Source organism: Mytilus californianus, unplaced genomic scaffold (assembly GCF_021869535.1).
Source record: "Mytilus californianus isolate M0D057914Y unplaced genomic scaffold, xbMytCali1.0.p SCAF_14, whole genome shotgun sequence".
NCBI classification, from domain to species: Eukaryota; Metazoa; Mollusca; class Bivalvia; order Mytilida; family Mytilidae; genus Mytilus; species Mytilus californianus.
In genome coordinates this window covers 17,612,225-17,632,273 of record NW_026262626.1, presented here as the reverse complement: position 1 = coordinate 17,632,273, position 20,049 = coordinate 17,612,225, and positions in this window count along the sequence as shown.

Below are 20,049 nucleotides of genomic sequence, written 5' to 3'. Positions count from 1 at the left end.
TAATAATTATGGTACCGTATGGGATTTTATATATGTTTCTAGTTTATCATTTAAGCGTACGGCAATATCTCAGATTAAAAGAGATATTTTTGTATAATTATATCATTATTCGCAAGTTCAAATAAAATGTTATTGTTGGAATAATCTGGAATATGTACTAAAACTAAAACATTCGATGGTCTCATTCCAAACTGAAACCAATAAGTAAATAGCACAATTTGGATATGTTGATCACGTTTCAGGATGGTATTAATTAGTAGACAATTAGTACCTCTCAAAACCGTAATCAACAAGGAAATGATCCATTTTAGTTTATTTTTTGAAAATTGTATTTTATAGTTCCTGGAAGTAACAAATGAGGAAACAATTGATATATTTTTTCTAACTGATATTAACAAGGAAATCAATGATTAAAATGTATTTTTTATAATAGTTTTTTTTTTATTTCCTCGAAAGTACAAATTTACAGACAATTGATACCTTTTTTAAACTGATATTAACAAGGGAATCGATCAATTAAAATTTGAATACATTCACAGAATTCCATATGCAGAAATATTTTGTTTTTTACATTTAGCATTCTTTAAAACTCAATTGCACCTTATTTATGTTGGTGTACATGTAATTAATAGAAACAAAAATCAAATAGACAATTTTTCATACCATATTAAATGAAAATCACATAATGAAAAAATAACAAGCGAGTAGCAATGTACTAGTATAGAACAAAGGGAGATGTGGTATGATTGTCGTTTGGCAACTATTTATCAAAGTTCAAATAATGCGGAGTTAAGGATGTATTCTTCTGACGTTTCAGTCTCGTTGAAATCTCGTTCTGGAATTATTACCAAAAAATGTGATACAGGTGGAAAATAGCAATGAATTTAATAAATATCATAATCAAACTTAACTCTGTGAAAAAATTCTGTAGTAACAATGAGTAGTTTTTGAGTAATCAATTTTTCAAATTTTATTACAAATCAAGTCAGTCTTTTTAGCCAAACTTTTGAGAAAATTGGTGAGGGTTACAAGAAATGATTTTACCAAAAACATGTACATCCCATATCACTTTTTTCTTTTCAAATTTCTTAGTTATGTATTTTTTCAATCATTAAAAATAAAGAAGTTGATATAATATGCATTTTGTTCTTAAAAAAGAGAAAAATCACAAATTTACAAAGTTGACAGCATGGTAAATTTGACACGAAAAAGCATCAAAATATGATAAAACTTTCTTATATTAACAACTACCTATAACTTTTTTAAGTTAAATTTATTCAGATTGGTCCACTTCATCTTTATTGAAGGTATGAAAAAAATTTTAATTGTGGAAGTGTGATCTTTTTCAATTCACAGTGATAAAGAAAAAATGTAATGTCATTAATGTCCGTTTGAAAGATAGTAGAATGATCTTATTGTCCGTGAACGATTTCCATTTCGGTCTTATTCATCTTTTGGATAACATCTGTTAATCTGTTTAATATAAACAAATATTGTGGGAAATTATTCCGATGGAACTTGCATGTGTTCTATATCTATACGGGTCAACAAACTAGCTAATCATTTACAAAAAAATATGTATTTTTTCACAAAAATTGATATCAGGAGTTTTTTCAGTAAAGTGATCACTTTGATTATGACGTCATAGATTTATGGATTCTTTTTTTTTTAAGTTTTGTTAATCTCAAAACAAAAACATGTAAAATCAACTGTTTAGATTTTCGGTCATTTCAAAAGCAAAAATTAATCCAAATTAGGACCTTATCGCATCCTGTACTAATCATTTGCCTGTTACCTTTTAAAAACAAACAGTATCCTCCGATCACCAGAGAAGAGTACAAATTATTAGTCAATTAACTATAGACAAAATGTTTATACTATGATCAAGATTTACTAAAAATGTAAGGCCGTAATTTCGATCGCACTGTGGATCGAAATGACGCAATTCGTGTCTCCCTTTCTTTGAAATAGTCTATAAAAAGATTCTTTATTCAAAATGTGTATTGTTGGATAGCACCTTGATTTATTGTTACGTATTATCAGTCGATCTAGATTAAAATACGACCTAAAAATCAAATCTGTGAATTAAAAAAAACCTGACTATGTTAACAGTTAAACACTGTCTAAAAGCCACCAGAAAAAAAAACTCAGAAAAAACACAAAGTAAAATGAAATGATGATCAGGAAATGCTCACAGTTAATGAAAGTAACAAGGTTCTTAATTCTGATATATTTGTGAAACAGTGCATCTATTAAGAAAGAGAAAAAAGTATGTTTTGTTATTACTAATCGTAATATACGTATACAGTCAAATTTAAAATTTGTAAACGTACAATTAGTAAGCGTCATATACTAATAACATGCTGCAACCCCAATAAAAAGTTATTAAGAATTCTACGATTGCATATTTATTAAAAATTTTAATACTCATCAATGATATCTAAAGTAGACATCAGTAATATGTTAAAACTAAAGTTTAAAATATATTATCATTACTTTCAGCGGCAGTTACAGCTTGTGTAACATCGGATCAAAAGTTCTCCGATGGTGTAGTCAGATTCTCTACCGTGAAATTTCAAGTAAGAATAAATAACATAAACACGTTCAAATCAAGCGGGAAATTTTTATGTGAGATTCCTGGTTTGTATTACATTTCAGCTCATATATATACAAGCACAATGGGCTATGGTTTAAAGTCAAGAAGAACGATATAGGCATTGCTTTTTCTGCATCTGATTCAGTTAGTTCTTACTCAACCAATTCAATATCTGCTATAGTAGAACTTCAACTGAAAGATACACTATACGTGGATACAAGTGTTCATTCAATTCGAGAAATGCATTCCTGTCTGTCAATAATGAAAGTCAAATAAATCATTGTAAATTGTAGTGATGAAAAACAATTCAAGAGAAGAAGCATTTTGTTTTCTTTGAAAAAATATATAAACAAATAAGTTTTCCAGTCTGATTTGTATAATCATTGTTAGTGTGGTGAAACACGTGCTATGATGTAACAAATGTTTTGCAAATAATTGTCATTTCGGTCTGAATGTGTATGCAATATTTGTCATAAATAAATCATATATTAAGTGGTGTTTCCGTTTACTATATTTACCTAGTCACTGGGGGAAACTTCCGTTACGTACGGCCTAATATGGCAGATGACCGTACCGATAAGATATAATATTTCCTAAATACTTTTGATCAAAAGCATTGTTGGTTTAGAAAATTGGTAAAAGTCTGTATAATATGTAGGATAACACCAATATCAAGCGTTCTGGAGATAGAATACCGAAAAATTTGTTTTATCCGACGGTTAAAAAAACAAGAAGCCGTACGTAACTTTAAGAATGAAAATAAAAAAGTTGTTCGTAACGGATTTTACGGCCGTGCGTAACTTACTTATAACTTCATTTATTTGTCAACTGTATACTGAAAACTGGTTTCAATTTAACAATTTAAATGCACATATTGCGCTGTTTCCAAAATACGGACAAGTCGTGAAATGCGGATACAAAAAAAATTAATATGTACGGACGTTTCCTGTCATGAATGATTTATTTCAGTGAAATAATTACTGTAAATAAATAAGATTTGTACATACTTCTTAATGAGCTTAATTTGCCTTTACAATACAGACACTTTATTATTTTTTTTTTTATTTGCTTGCCAACTGTCCAGCCCCTCCCTCAAGTTATTGACACTTCATTTGAAAATATACATGTTTACATACTTTGGGAAGTAGAATTAATCTTCTATAATAATTTTTCCCAAATCTTCTTAATGAAAAAAGGAATGTAAAATATGTTCTACAGACTGAATGCTAGATTTAATGCCTAACGTTTTTCTATAGAAAAGATTGGTAATTTAATCATAGATGCATGGTTTTTTTTTATTATTTGTCATTGGCTTTGAACTAGCTGTCAGTTACTGCGAGCACTCTCAGATCTGTACTTAGTGTCTTTTTGTTGTTGGGATGTTAAATCACCCGGCCACGTTCACTCTGTGTTTCTGTTAGATGTATTCCAATTTGTATCTATCAAATGAATTAAGTCTTTTATAACTGATTTGTATTGTTCGTTCTTATATTGTACTGTTACACCACTGTCCCAGGTTAGGGAGAGGGTTGGGATCCCGCAAACATGTTCAACCTCGCCACATTCTGTATATATGTGCCTGTACCAAGTCGAGAGCCTGTATTTCAGTGGTTGTCGTTTGCTGCTGTGTTACATATATTTTTTTCGTTAATTTTTTTGTACATTAATAAGGCCGTTATTTTTCTCGTTCGAATTGTTTTACATTTGTCATTGTGAAGAGTTGTCTCATTGGCAATCATACCTCATCTTCCTTTTTATACAAACATAAATGATACCATCATGGAAGCACAATGTGTTGTAGTAAGTATAAATGATAATTAGTAGAATTTTCATTTATATATATGTATGTAAAATAAAATTAAGAACTTTTTGTAAAAAACAGGTCATGTTTTTCTCTGACTGTTTATGACGTCTTTACACTAAATCCGTTGGATGTGTACTGATTGATAATTTAGTCTTAGATGCATGATTTTTTTTGTTAGTTGTTAGTGGCTTTGAACTAGCTGTCGGTACTCTCAGATCATTATTTAGAGTCTTTTAGTTGTTGGAATATACAAGTACCCAGCCACGTCCACTCTGTGTAAAAAGAATCTTAAAAATAACAATGTAGGATGGAACAATAAACATACATACTTTTTATTTGGCCTAATTAAAGATGTAATATCAAATATGAAACACTACTTTCTTTATTCATTTACTGAAATACGGCATTTGTAACATAATATTTCAACCGAATAATTGCTGATAAATTGCCCTGTTTACTTGTCATTCACGGATTTATTAATAAAAAAACAAACCTGTTGTTTTCATGCATTTTTTTATTTTATTTTCATGCAATCGCAATTTCCATGTAACAATGAATATTTCTTTATCCGAATGCTACAAACAAGCGCAATATTTATAAAGTTAAACTTACATATTTTTTCCCCTAGGTAACGTTTCTTTTCAAGACTTTTGCCCAATGCATGAGTATATGTGGGTTGTTTCTTGTCGGAGGTTTATAGAATAAAAATTTGTAAGGGTTCCGCGGAACCCAGTGTCTCGCCTACTTTTGCTGTTAATCGCACGCTCAACAAAAATGAGGAAAGAAATTAATAAAAATATTCCTCTCGATACTATCATTTGATTGTAAGAAGCTTCTGTCCAAGTTTGGTAAAAATCCAGGATAGTTTATGAATCTAATAAATGTTTAAAAAACTTTAACTGCAGAATGTATGTAATGATAACTGGCAGAAAAACTAAGTCCATTTATAAGTAAAATACGGAAAAACAGGTACAAAATTTTAACAAAATTTCCTTCTAGATATAGCTTTTGATCATAAACAAGCTTCTGTCCAAGTTTGGTACACATCCAGGATAGTTTAAGAAAGCTATTAAAATTTTAAAACTTTAACCACAGAGTGAATGTAATGTTTCCTGGCAGAAAAACTAAGTCCATTTATAGTCCATTTATAAGCAAAATACAGAAAAACAGATTTTTTTTTTTTACTAAATTTACTTCTGGATACTATCTTATGATCATAAACAAGCTTCTGTCCAAGTTTGGTAGAAATCCAGGATAGTTTAAGAAAGTTATTAAAATTTTAAAAACTTTAACCACAGAGTGAATGTAATGTTTCCTGGCAGAAAAACTAAGTCCATTTATAAGTAAAATACGGAAAAACAGGATTTTTTTTACAAAATTTACTTCTGAATACTATCTTATGATCATAAACAAGCTTCTGTCCAAGTTTGGTACAAATTCAGGATAGTTTAAGAAAGTTATTAAAATTTCAAAAACTTTAACCACAGAGTGAATATTTGTGGACGCCGCCGACGCCGACGACGAAATGTAGGATCGCTTTGTCTCGCTTTTTCGACAAAAGTCGAAGGTTTGGCAAAAGGCAAAAGATGCAAAATTATCCATAATTTATTTCTTAAAGAGAAGAAAAATTAGGAAATGAATAAATGGTGATTCAGTATCTTTTGCATTTTTTTTATATTTAACTTTATTCAAAATCCATCTGCATACTACTTAAAAAAAATGTTTTACATGGCATATATAGCGTCAAATAAAAATTACGAATACTTTTGTATATTTATTTCTAGCTGTTTATTGGGAAGGTCGTGTTTTCTTATATATGTATGTATTGTCATTCGTATTATCTGTCTGATCTCTATTCAATGTTCTGTTTGTATCTAGAAAAAGCATGTCTTTCTGTTACTTGTCAAATTAAATAACAATACAACATTTCGATGCCTACATCTTGTTGATGTAGTAAGCATACAATTTCATTTTTGTTGGTTCCAAAATACATGTCATAAAGTCATATACGTGATGTGATTAGTTTTATTCTTTTAACGTTACGAATGGTCGTTCTATATAAATACTTTACGTTACGAACCACTACTTTCAAAGTTACGTACGGCTTCGCGTTATTTTTACCGTCGTATAAAAGGAATATTACGGCATTCTATCTCCAGAACGCTTGATATTCGTGTTGTCCTACATATTAAACCGACGTTTACTAATTTTCATTATTAACAATGCTTGTGATCAAAAGTATTTAGGAAATATAAATATAATCGGTAGGGTCATCTGCCATATTGGGCCGTACGTAACGGAAGTTACGAACAGCCGCTTTCCCCCAGTGCTAGTGTTGTCTTGATATTTACAGACAGAAAAGAAACATTTTAAAATGAATTGATGAAATGAAATTCCTATAGTTTCTGGCATTGGGATTTATACCAAATTTTGACTTATAATTTCCATTGTGTGTTTATAGTATTCCTTTTTATATTTAACCAGTTGAATTGATCGCTTGTAATAATTGTATTCTTGAAAAATTATACATCAGTGTAAGATACATGAATGAACCCAGGCCCGTAGCCGGCAATTTCTAAAAGGGGGGGGGGGGGGGGTACATGGACTCGCGAATACAATCATACTCAACTTTAACAGTTCAAACATAACGTCGACTTTAACAGTGTTTATTTGTTTTCAAGGGGGGTTTATACGAAACTCTCGAATACCTCCCCCTGCTACGGGAATGGAACCAAAGTACTGATATGTTTTATGTTTTAATTGATTTGATCTGGCCTAATGATGCATATTAATTCGAAATATACTCATAACATTAGTTCAGATACTTAGAAATTTATACGACTGTCATACAAGTGAGAGGTTAAGCTAGATATAAAACCAGGTTTCATCCTTAATTTTCTACGTATGAAATGCTTGTACCAAGTTGGGAATGTGACAGTTGTCATCCATTCGTTTATTGTGTTTGAGCTTTTGATTATGCCATTTGTTTAGGGACTTTCAGCTTTGAATTTTCCTCGGAGTTTGGTAATTTGTTATTTTACACTTTTTTCCAGGCAGTTGTCATCCATTTTGTTTGATGTGTTTGAGCTTTTGATTTGGCCATTTGATTAGTGACTTTCCGTTTTGAATTTTCTTCGGAGTTTAGTATTTTTGTGATTTTTATTTTTTTTTTACTAATTTGTTGTCCGGAAACTGATTTCATGACGATACATCACTGTAGCCTAGGAACCTGAATCACTGTTCGTTAGTGACTATTGACACGAAAAACAGTCTGAATCTGGAAACCAGGCTAACAAATACTAATGCATGCAATTCTCGTTATACTGACAATCTGCCTTTTTGAGAATATAAAGAAATATGGGTAAATGGAGGCGACAGTAGTATACCGCTGTTCGAAAGTCATAAATCTCATTGTTCGTACACTAAAATGAAAACTAATAAGTTAACATCATTGGTTGAAAATAATACCCAGAACTCAATAGATTCTGAAACGGCGAATTTTACCGTTTAGTTATCAGAGTCACATAGCTTATGATATATTACACCTTACATGATACGCATTGTACGGATCATATCAAATTATGGCGATAAAGCCGAGTATGCAGTTAAACTATAAGTATCTTTATTCATCAAATTACATTTGGATTCATATATACTATCAGTATCGTAACACCCGATTCTCTACAATAAAAAGACAAATACACATAAACATGCATCGTAAGTAAAAATACAAATTGAAACACTTTAACATTAAACTAAACAAACAATTCGAATCACTTTCTTTAACGCGTAGTAAATAGCTTGTTAAAGTAAATTGAAATAAATATTAAAGTTCTGTTAAATTTCATAATAAAAGATACAATAGTTTCTTCTTCAAATAAATATTGTTCTAAAAAATGTACATAAATATTTCTGACCGATTATATTCTCTCTAAACAAATAACGATGTTTCTCCGAATAATAAATAATAACATGCAATGAATATGAGCTCTAGAAAACGTAAAGTACGTCAAAGGCGTAACGTCAGAAAACTTATAAAACAGGAAAAATTACAATTTATATGTGCGTAACGTTACATTTGCGCAAATACTCAAAAATAGTATCTACAAGAACTAGAGATAAACTAAATAAATTCTGTAATAAGAAATGAATAAACCTTACAAGGAAAACTTTTGTGATCTAAGTTTGAATATGTGAAGCGGTTCAAAAGACGTTTCCCAACATGGATAATAAATTTCCATTAGACGTTAACATCAAACTTATTCCCCTATTTTGGAGCACATATTTATCACCATCATACGGAATCGTTCTATCATAATTATTAGAATAACCATTATTGCATTTGGTCATGAGGGGGACATATCATCAGGACCTAGTATGGTTCTTTTATAATTCGCATAATTGGTAAACAATGTGCTCCAGTTACTGATCGGTTACATAGAGGTCAAAGAATCTATCATCATTAATTCAAATATAACGGTGATTTTGTATGATTTCAAATGAGACAACTAACCACTAGAGACCAAACCACGATGATGTTTACACGGTAGGTGAACGTATGACCTTCAATAATGCAAAACACCTGCATTGCCAAATATGGGTAGCGTTTATAAAGCTCTCGCATGACAAAATATAAAAAAAAAAACCTATGTCCTGGTCTATGTTGATAACAATTAACGAAAAACAAATATGGCAGGTAGCAGCCACTAAATCACAGGTTTTTTTAGTGTGAAAGCACATACAGTGAAGCTCTTTTTTAGAAATGACGGTTAAATTGTCGATGTTTAAAAATGAAGTTCCTACTATACCCAGCAATCTTCGGCATGGATATAAAAAGTTAAATACATTAAACAAAACGATAGATCGAGAACAAGATTTAATTTTGATATTCGCCAACGTAGACCCATCCCATGATTATAGGATTAGTCAGATGATTTATTAATTGAAATAGACCGCTTATCCAGAAGGACATCCACGGGAGATGTTGGCCAGTGATCCCAAATTTAGTAGAGTAAAACGTGTGTACCCTCATCACGTTTTGATGCCTTCCATTTCTTTAAATTAGCCTTGCAATTATTCGCAAACCTCTTGCCTCATTAAAAATCTAAGATTTGCCATGGTCTCTTTGTTGTTTTAGAAAAAGATTCATGCAAAACATCTAACAGTAATAAATAAACAGAATTGATTAAACGTAAGAAAATCTCCCTGCTACCCTCCAATTTGCTACCCAAGAAGATATCAGTTGATTAAAGCTTACAAAAGAGTGACGAAAGAAACCAACAGGACATTCCAACCCATAAGTCGAATATAAACCGACAACGCCATGGTAAAAAAGAAAAGACAAAAAATAAATAGAGACTTAGCAACAGGAACCTTAACAAAAACCGAAGTTGATCTCAGGTGTTCCAGAAGGGTAAGCAGATTCTGGTCCACATGTTGCTAATGTAAGTACAAACCCAGTGATTCGACAGGTCACATTCGGGATAAATGAGGACGAGATTGTTGTTAGGACAATTATTGCTAGTTATCTTAAACCTAAGCCGTTTAGTATCCGCCTTTTTATCAATCACAGTTCACTTCATCTCAACAGATGACGCCCCCTGAATTCTGTCCGAGATGTAAAGATTTGTTAATGCTTATTCTGCATAAAATTTCCTTTTTTTTTAGTTTTCTTATCATATGCATGTTATATGAGGGTATATATTTACAAATTGATACGATATTCCCAAGCTTGTCTTTCCTATCATGATTTCAATGATAGAAAATTGCTGCTCACAAAGGAAGCTTTTAAACCAAGAGCTCCAAGTGAAGTTGAAATCATCCCTTCGTAAATTTTACGGATGCCATTACGAGTGTGTTGACCATTATGGGATATCCGTTTCACCGATGATATCCCGTTCCCTTTTCACGAATATGACCTACCGAATTAGACTATTAACCGGGTTTGTAATAACATGTGCAACACGACAGTTGCCACATGTCGAGCAGGATCTGCATACCCTTCCGGAGCACCTGGGATCACCCCAAGTTTTTGGTGGGGTTCGTGTTGCTTAGTCTTTAGTTTTCTATGTTGTGTCTTGTCTATAATTATTTGTCTGTTTGTCTTTTTCATTTTAAGCCATCTCGTTGTCAGTTTGTTTTCGATCTATGAGTTTGAATGTCCCTCTGGTATCTTTCGCCCCTCTTTTTCATAGGTGTGTACTGCTATCATTTTTACAATAAAATGTCATTGGTGGTCTTATGCTGTTGTCTGCTCTTTCGTCGGGTTGGTATCCTTTTGATGCATTCCCCGTTTACATTCTAAATTTTATTTGAATTTTCTTATAATCTTAACATTCCTACATCACAAAGAGAAAAAATGTTATGCTAGGTACCTCGTCGTCAAGTCTTATCTCATACCAATGCATCGAAAATCCTACGAATTAACTTTTGTTTCCAAAATTATTAAATGCGCTTTAAAGTTGTCATATAAAATACATCAAAGATAATAAATGTCATTAATTATACTTTACTTTTGTGATAAATTATATTAAAGATTAAAATTGAGAAACAGGGTAAGACCAAAGCAACAATAAATTGATCAAAACAAAATACTAAATAGCTCTGTAAAACGTTCAGTACGAACATTTTACTTAATGCATTGCAAAACTCTCACGTATGACATCCTAATATTGTATCCAAATCTGTTCAGTTCGTGAAATAAACCTAGAGTACATACGGCTTACTGACTATTTGATTGAGATTGTAATATATAACTTCGCCATCACTATGTGGATTGTATTGATGAGCTTTATTTTGTTTGGGACAACGAGAGGATTTTTATTAGAGCCCGATCATACAGCAATTCCAACAGGAAAGAATGCATGTCTTCCGTTAGGTCATACAAAGAAGACCTCCGACACCAGATGGACAAATTGCAAAAGGGAAAATGAACAAAAATTAGATATACTTACAAGCCAGCTGCAATCTCGACTTTCTGCCTTCGAGGGAAAAATTTCTGGAAATGACAGAAAGAATGAAACATTGGAACTTGAAATTTTAGAAAAAAAATATCAGGAACTGGGGATTAACCATACGTTTTCACAAGAAGAAAATAAACTTCTTCGTTATAAATATACCTACCTTGATAGTGAGATAAACCGTTTGCAAAACACCACAGCTGAAACATCGAGAAACGTATCCGAACTTCAGCAATTAAAAAGTATAAATCAAGCCTTAGATTTTCGCGCTATACAAAACAAAGTACAATCGTTGGAACAAAAATCAAATTTGCTGACAAATAACCAGAATGCTCAGAATCAAGACTTTTTGGCTTTGTATAATGTTACCCAGGTAACCGACAACCGGTTTAAAAAATATCGAAATGAAACTCTGGTAAAAATATTCAATATTAAATCGAAACAAAATGCTTCTAGTTTTGAAATGAGAAATGCATTGTCGAACATCACGACCCTGGAAAGTAAAGTAACGGACAATAGCAAGATAGGTAGTATTAATTATTCAATGATAACCAAATGTATTGCCATTTTTTTTTTCTGAATCAATTTTTCAGATTTGTGGTTTAAAAGATCATTCTTTATTGACTGAAAGTCATAATGGCACAGCTTGTATCCGTTCTTTAAGGTTCGAGCAATTTATGGCTTATTTGTTAACATTATAATAATCTTAAAACTATATATATAGCTGATAACCTTAATTTAAATAGACTTTGCATATGGATAATAGTTATCGAAAAAGAAAAAAATGACAAATGGAAAATCTAGCATGAACTAAATGAAGATATTCAAAAATTTAGTAAAGTTATATATAAAACAGTTAATTAGGGTTAAAATCGTTCTTCAATGCAACATTTTATAAAACATTTGTATTAAAAACTGCTAAAACACTGTTCAACGGCTATATATAGTACTGGATAACATTTTGATTCTTTTAGAAATGTGTAAAATTGTGATGTCCGTGTAAAAGCTCTGAATGTTCAAAATTTCATTTGGTTTTGATATCTTTCTGATTTCTTATAGATTAATTTGCCTTTTTTTTAAGACAAAAGACTAGTTAATTCGGACTTTAAAGGGGCACTAGCTGTCAAATTCATGTTCACCGATTTGACTCAAATTCTCATATTTGTTTTACAACAATGTAAAACATTTATCCAAATTATAAAAAGTCTAAAATAAACATTTACAGGGCATGGGCATTATGATATGTAGCTTCGTTTCTTGTGTATTTTAGTCTAGACGCCATCTAATTAATTGTCGAGTTGACCTCCGAATACCACTGATGCCCATATAAGCGATATAAACATAAATAAAGATATAAATTGATAGCGGAACTCGTGGAATTGGATTCTTCTAGGTCTATTTAATTTCATTTATAGATTCAAAATATATGTTAATCATCATTTTTACCTGTATAAGAATGGTTTTTTTTAGGATCGAATCAGTCAATCAAATGATTTACCTTTGTTTTACTTTCAATGTTGATATTCTTTTCCTTTTAATAATCAAACACGCACACAATTCATGCGTTTTCCAGCTCTAGTTAAGGGGTTAAATTGAAGTTCACATGGATACGGATTCAATGAGGTCGAATATTCACTTGCAAGTGAATAGTTCATCATCAATGTTTCTTGGCTTATTTTGACATAATTGGATCATACTGGTTGCTAAAAGCGAATTATTATTCCACTATTTCACTTTCATTAATGTTTGAATAAAAAAAAATCATATTTTATATCTTTTATGTATCTCGTAGCTAGTGCCCCTTTAAATGGTTTGTAACAGTTCATAAAAGGGTTATTATGTCGAACATTTGTTAAAAGACAGTTTCATGTGTATACTTTAAGTTTTAAGCTACGTTATCACGTGTATTACTTAAATCTATGAAATAATTGCAAGTGCTTGAAGATAAGCAATGTTAAGTAATATCCAAAAATATAAATGATGAAAATTATTATTCTTGTAAAAATCTTTACTGTCTAAAACATGTTTTAGGCGCAAATTATTTCGAGTTTAGAGGACTATATATGTAAAACACGGAAATGTTACTACGCAAAATAAAGACAACATAGTTTTTTTTAAAGTTTTTCTTTATAGAAAAAATGTTTAGTATAAAATATTGACTTTTATTGGAAGCATACCAAGTCCTCCATTTAATACCAAATTATTTCGTATTCTATGCTATACAAATAAAACAATCTCCTGAAATTCACAGAAAAATGCTGTTTTGCTAATGACAAAATATAAAAGTAGTACACAACTAGATAATGTAAATTTGATGTAAAAAATAGCTAATTAGACTGTGAAATATTTGACTGTACGATCTTTTTATGGTATGTGTAATATTAAAAATGTATGTAATTTAGATATTATGGATATTGGCGGATATTTAACGGATGAAAGACTGCAGACTTCTATTTTTTTTTCAAATCTGACTACTTGCACACATCAAAACGAGAAGAAGAAAAAAACACAAAGTTAAATAAAAGCATTATTTCTTGTCAAGGCATGATCAAAGTAAATGTAAGTAACGAGTAACAATGTGCGGAATTCTGCTATTTTAGTGATATAACAGTGTAACTATTAAGAAGAAAAAAAAATGAATGCCATATCATCAGTTAGCGTATAGTGATTACATGTATATAATCGAACTTAAAAGGTATGACGAGTTTAACGAATGCATATTTATCGAAAACGTTTACTGTATTTTTCTAATAAAAACTCATCAAAGATATCTAATGTAGACATCAATAACATATATACATTATAAAGTCTTCAATAAATATGTTTATAACTTTCAGTGGCTATTACAGCTTGTGTATCATCAGATACAAGATTTTCCGGTGGAGTAGTCATATTCTCTACAGTAAACTACCAAGTAGGAATTGATAGCATTGATACTTTCAAATCCAGTGGGATATTTGTTTGTGAGATTCCTGGCATAAAAATTGAGAATGGAAATGGGGAATGTGTCAAAGAGACAACAACCCGACCATAGAGCAGACAACAGCCGAAGGCCACTAATGGGTCTTCAATGCAGCGAGAAACTCCCGCACCCGGAGGCGTTCTTCAGCTGGCCCCTAAACAAATATGTATACTAGTTCAGTGATAATGGACGTCATACTAAACTCCAAAATATACACAAGAAACTAAAATTAAAAATGATACAAGACTAACAAAGGCCAGAGGCTCCTGACTTGGGACAGGCGCAAAAATGCGGCGGGGTTAAACATGTTTTTTGAGATCTCAACCCTCCCCCTATACCTCTAGCCAAAGTAGAAAAAACAAACGTACAACAGTACGCACAGTAAAACTGAGTTTAAGAGAAGTCCGAGTCCGATGTCAGAATAGGAAACAAAAGAAAATAAACAAAATGACAATAATACATAAATAACAACAGACTACTAGCAGTTACTGACATGCCAGCTCCAGACCTCAATTAAACTGATTGAAAGATTATGTCTTCATCATATGAATTATGTATTATACTTCAGCTCATATATATACAAATACACAAGGTTTTGGTTTCTACGTAAGGAAGAACGATAAAATAATTGCTAGTTCTGCGTCTGATTCGGGCGATACTTTTTCACCCAATCCAATATCTGCTGTAGTAGAACTCCATCTGAAAGATACACTTTACTTGGATACTTTATATCCAGTTCGAGGATCGTTTTCCTGTCTTGCAATAATGAAAGTCAAATAAATTGTGGTGTTCAAAAACAATTCAAGGAAATTCAGTATTTTGTTTTCTTGGAAAAATGCATGTTTTATATAAACAAATAAATAGCTTGGTCTGATTTGTGTAATTAGTTTTTTAGTGTGGTGAAACACGCGCACAAAAAAAATTGAATTGAAATAATAGGTCTATACTTGGGTGTAACAAGTTTTTTGTAAATAACTGTCATGTAGGTCTGAATCTGTCGAAAATATTTGCCATAAATAAATCATATATTAAATGGTGTTTCCGTTTACTTCATTTGTCTAGTGTATTCTCGATAAATATTGATGAAACAGAACCAATCGAAGATACGTTCACAAAATGCAATTTGTCGTGAATCCGTCATTGTGTTTTGATTTATAATGTGCATCGTTGCTTCGCATTAAGGTGCAGAGCTATTAGTTTCAGTCGACATTAACGCCATCTTGAAATAATTACTTATCACATATAGATTCTGATTGGTTGCTTAATGATGCGGCTTAGATACAGAAACAGCTATTGGCTTAAATGAGATAAGAAAATTACAGACTTTTCTCGTTTCAGGATAAGACATCAAATGCCGGAAAATTAACTATGTGTATTTCAGTTCCGATCAACTGTCATTAATTCATGTTTGTTTTATCATGCATTTATTGCACACTGAAATTTAATATTGAAATATCAGTTATTAATACGTGTTTGTTTGCTTTGTTAATCTGAAATATGCACGATTTGTTTTGCTAAACAATGTTCCTATAGAATGTTTACAAAAAAAGCATTATCTGTACTTTATAACTTCTGCCAATCTAGGCACACCTCCAGAGTCGTGTCTATTTGTAAATGTTTAAATTTTTAACAAGTGAAGCAGGGACTTTCTATACTAAGTACGAAGTATGGAAAGTCCCTGAGCAAAGTGAACAAAATTTTAAAAGCATGGGTGTATAACGCACACTCTTCAAAGTAAATCCATTTTTATCAATCAAAAATGAAATATATGAAGTAAATTTAGTCTACGATATATAGCAGACTTTTCATATCGGGTATATAAACCGTATTATCGTTGTTTCATTTAGATATAAGAAGATTTGGTATGAGTGCCAGTAAGGCAACTCTCCATCCATGTCACAATTTGTACAAGTAAAACCATTATAGGTCAAAGTTGGGTCTCCAACACGGAGCCTTGTATATTTTTGACATATATTTTGATTAATAACAGTTACAGAATTACTCTTCATAAGAGTATACCTATTATTATACCAATCACTAACTTATTGTATCATACCAAAGCTGTTATACGCAAAGTATTTCACAATTTTAGATCCTCAATGCCTTCAACTTCGTCTTTTTTATGCCCTATTCAATTTCTTTTATCCAAGCGTCACTGCTTTGGCTTTTGTTGTCGAAACGGACGTCTGAGGTAAACAATGGTTTTATTAGTATCTATAATTAGTTTATTTTCATCCTCAAAACGAACGTTTTTAATTTAAAAAAAACTCATTGAATTGCTCATTGAATTACTTGTCCAAATGCTATAAACAAAATTAAATTGGTTGTTTATAATTTCTATTCAAGGAGGAATGTTATTGTTGTCATACAGTTTAACCAAAACTTATTGATATATCCTTTTTTTCTCATCTCAAAACTTGTTTTATTTCCATATTTACATTTGTTAATAGATGCATCAAGTACCGGAATCTTCTCCCTCATAACATTAGTAAACAGTATAGGATATTGTTAGCTGTGCTAGTATAAAAATTCACATTAATCCGAACTGAATTCAATTCTTCACTTTAAGAATATTTTTATAGATGTTTTTGTTAAAACATATATTTGTTTTAATACGTAGAGTGCTATCTATGGTATGATCTGATCAAATGAATTAATCATGAAATTTTCATAAACATTTAATATCTTTAGGTATTCGTTGTATAGAGAATAATACATGGCAAAATCCGTATCACATGCCGTATTATCCCGAGAAACCAATATCAGCCCGAGGGCCTTTGGGTCCGAAGGATGATATTGGTCGAGGGTGACACGGCATGTGATACGGATTTTGCCATGTTTTATACGCTTTATCATATATTTAAATAGGAGAGTATATAGGAACTGTTCAATGATCCAAAACACCTGGGCTACCTTCCGATTTATTTTCGCCTTGTTTTAACAGATTTATCATATACTAGTATTATATTAGAACTGCTTAATTATTCATCCTAAGCACCTGGGTTAACTTACATTTTGCGTCCTGTAGCCTATAGAAATATTTTGTTTATTGTATTTTTTTGTTTATTTGTGTTTTGTTTTCATTGAGTTCTTTTCGTCCTACTTTAGTAGTGTTGTACTATATAAAACACATTCTGAATAAAACCTAATAATAGAAAAAAAGTAACAATAAACCAACAATTTATTAACAAGTATACTGTGATAAACTATAGACTACTTTGAGACTGGTGAGTAAAATGTGCACTTTTAAAATATCAAAATTTAAAGTTTAACCCTCTTGCTGCCCGTAGTTTTTTATGATTGCATTTCGTGTGCTAGAAAATATGAAATCACGACTTCTGTGATGTCTCATGCCAAACAATGACGTCATTCAACAAATGACGTAACGATTGTTCCATTTTGGACCAATTGAAGAAAAATATATTTCTATAATTTTTTGTGCTATTTTCATATTTACGAGTAGGGGTGTGATAAAGGATACACATGCGATAAAAGGTGTGATAAAGGGTCTGCATCAATGTTGATCGATACGGATTAAACAGGAGGCTATTTTTAACAAATATTCAAAACTACTGTATTTACTACTAAATATATGATAAATTATTATTATTTATTCAGGGAAATTTATATAATTTTGTTTTATTATATATATCATCCACATTTAAAAAGAACGACTGCTGATTTGATCAGATCATATAGTTGAAGGTAATATTCAATTACTAAGTGTTCTTGTCCATGTTAGATGGCTTATATTTTGAATATCAATATACCAGTGAATATAAAAATAAGATGTGGTATGATTGACAATGAGACAACTCTCCACAAGAGACCAAATGACTCAGAAATTAACAACTATAGTTCACCGTACGGCCTTCAACAATGAGCAAAGCCCATACCGCATAGTCTGCTATACGAATGGTTAGTTGATAGAACAAATTAAAAACCAAACTAGTAATATCAAACAATTAAACAATACAATACAATTAGCTTTATTTAAATCACTCTGTTACATTAACGTGTGAAACAAGAGGTAAATATATACAAAATACAATCACATACGATCATAGAAAGAAATGAAACAGTTCTAAAATGTAATATATTAGTAATAACTATACTTTAAAATACTGTAAGCAACTTTGAAACGATACCCTTATCGGTACCTTTATATAACCCAATGAATGTAACCCTTTCATTTTTGCTGCACTGGGGTATTTATCATAGTATTCTAGAATGTGATGATTTCGGATCTTTTTTAATAAGATGGAAATGCATTGAAACAGGTAATAGTATTAATTACCAGTAAAATTTGAACACAAATTACATATCCTCTCTTCTTTCGAATTAGTGTGCCATCTATCCAGCTCTATTGGAATTTTCACATTACAGCATCTAAATTCAGAAATGTATTCACGTTCGATTGGTAATAATTGTACCAAAAAAATAAATAAACAAGTGAAACTGCGAGCTGCTGCTCACTGATGATACCCCCGCCGCAACTGGATAATTTTGATAGTGTACAAATATGTAAGTGTTCGGTAAACAGGAAGCTGCTGAGTGATGAATCTGAAAATGCATCACACAGTATAGCTGAAATCAAATTTCAGAAGTTCTTATTATGTAGTTCCTGAGGTAGATGCGACGGAAAATATTCATGGGACGGACTGACTGACGGATGGACGAATGGACAGAAGACAGAGGCTAAACAGTATACCCCTACTTTTTTTAAAGCGGGGGTATAACAAATTAGTAAACACACTGTACTATTCTGTTTGAAAATAATTTGGTTGATGTAAAATACAGCTAATTGTATATAATATCTTCATCACTGAATCATGAAAATTTCGCAAACTCATCTTTCATCGAAAATAAATAGATAAATGATTGAGTAACTAAATAAATGAATCAACTATTATACAGTTTATGAACGGAATATATTTAGGATGCCAATATCTATTTGAAAAACTGTTTAGTTCGTCACCTGTGAAGTTTTATCTCAACAGTTGTTGGAGCAACTCACCTGTAGATATGATTTGTCTAGAATTTGGGGTCTCAGCTTTTAGCATTTCGTTAGAGTACTAGTACTTGTTTGTGTTTTTTGTTACCTTTTCTCGAAAGTTCACACAAGAAACACCTTCTAAATGTATATAATTACATCTTAAGCCTTAATATCGTTTCGCCAGAACAATCAAGTATAGACTTTTGATATTTTCACGAAGAAAGCCTCAAAGGTTTTGATGCCTATTTCATGCATTTATTTAGTTCCTTTGAAAGGCAACTGACTCATTCCTGCTATATATCCGAAATGCACGTCATGACTCATGTAAGAATTTTCTGCGAAAACAAATAAACCAAATGGAACATTGTGAATTTGTTCTGCAGTATGCCTGCCAGATAATGTTCTGCACACAAAAGTAGTGTATTGGACACCTATCAAATCAAATGTTCGATCATTAATCGTTTCTATTTCTCGTTTGTTAATGTGAATCCCCTTTATTCCAGCAGATCGTATAATGATTCTTAAATATTTTTTCGATAACCATATGGCCCGAAGAACATGTAATAGGATAAATACTGGTTAATACAGGTCACAGTTGTCATGAATGAACCTCCAGATAAACGTCTGTAAAGTTGTATATGAATGTTTCCAGTTGCTCTTACCGTGATTAGATTTTCTTAATCGAGCTCTAAAACTTCTGTGGAATTTAGCGAAGAAAGATATATTGCTTTT